Raw genomic sequence first — 1,432 nt, 5'->3', positions numbered from 1 at the left:
GGGGGGGGCGGATAGAGAGCAAGGATGGGGTAGGATGGAAGGAGCAGAAGAAGAAAGTCGGTGGAGGGTGTCGGTCAACACCGCGTTAAACGACGCATTCAGCCTTGAGCTCTGCTTTGTGGGGAACGCCCACGTCAAGAGGCGTGAACACTGGGGCGGGGCGCGGGAGCTGCAGGAGGGTGGAGGCTGGAAGCCAACGCCCCGGCAAGCTGCTAAGCCGTCACTTCACTTGATGAAAAGTTGGGGAACAGCCCGAGCGCTCTGGCCCAGTGCGGCGCGCTGCAGCGACACGCTCGCCTGCGTCCATGCATGAGCGACGTGCTGTACGGGGCTAACGACGCACTCCCTATGAGACCTCGAATCACGCATCACCATTGTCTTTTCTACGTGCGCTCACTGACTTCATCTGTCTCCCATGAATTTTTGTCCTACTCATTACTACACTCTAAAGCCAAATGTGCGACAGCTTCACACTTGCGAGTCAACTTCAAGCTCTTGCAAGTTTTCTACTCTACTGCTATACACTTGTAAGTGTGCCACTCCTCTCTAGATGAGGATTTCATCAGATTGGACGCTTACTGGCTGGAATTGCTCAACACGGAAAAAAAAGATTCGCTGTGCCAGCTAATACATTGACTGGTATTTGGACAGATAACCTGATAAGTTTCTGGAAATACTATATGAGCTATTATAATCGATTATTGACTGTAGCAGTCGATTATTGACTCTGGGAAATAATATGCAGATTGTAGGAACATTTGTTCCCAGAGTCAATAATCGACTGCTACAGTCAATAATCGATTACAATAGCTCATATAGTATTTCCAGAAACTTATCATGTTATCTGTCCAAATACCAGTCAATAGCTGGCACAGCGAATCTGTTGTTGTTTTTTTCGTGAAAAAAGGAGTTTCTCATTTGTGAAGTGGACAACTACCAAGTTTGATGAACACTTGCAACTGGACTACGACGGTGTTGATTAGTTATAAATATCGAACCTGCACCCTAATTCCTTATGCACTTTGTTGTGCCTAAAACTTGCAGAATTTTATACGCAGCCATACTATTATGCACAATTTTATACATAACTATGTACGGTTTGTGCATAATTGTGCACATTTTGTAAACAATTATGCAGAAAAATTTGTGCATACTTATGGCTGTATGAAATTCTGCAAGTTTATGCACAACAAAATGCATAAGGGTTTAGCTTGTGGGAGTTGCACACGTACAAGTGTTACGCAGTTGAACACCTGGTTTATATCACGTTTTCTCTGACGCTATATGTGCTCTCCCCGCGGTGTACCGCGCAGTGCCCCCTCCCTTCGCGCCTGGTCGCCCCCTGCAGGGGGCCCTTGCCCGCGGAGGGTACAAACATTGACACAGGCTGAGCGGGGCAGCGGCGCCTCTCGCGCCCCGGCCGACCGACCCC

The 1,432-nt window shown here is 48.0% G+C and overlaps 1 protein-coding gene across 1 annotated transcript in view; it reads left to right on the top strand.

Moving 5' to 3' along the window:
- The window catches only part of LOC113205697 (uncharacterized), a 310,184-nt gene that overhangs the window by 63,516 nt on the left and 245,236 nt on the right, over positions 1-1,432 (top strand). The gene's annotated exons all lie outside the window — the stretch shown is intronic.

Source organism: Frankliniella occidentalis, unplaced genomic scaffold (assembly GCF_000697945.3).
Source record: "Frankliniella occidentalis isolate FOCC.00 unplaced genomic scaffold, Focc_3.1 Scaffold1, whole genome shotgun sequence".
Classification (NCBI taxonomy): domain Eukaryota; kingdom Metazoa; phylum Arthropoda; class Insecta; order Thysanoptera; family Thripidae; genus Frankliniella; species Frankliniella occidentalis.
The sequence above is the reverse complement of the archived record's forward strand: the minus strand, read 5'-3'. Positions and strand labels throughout refer to the sequence as shown.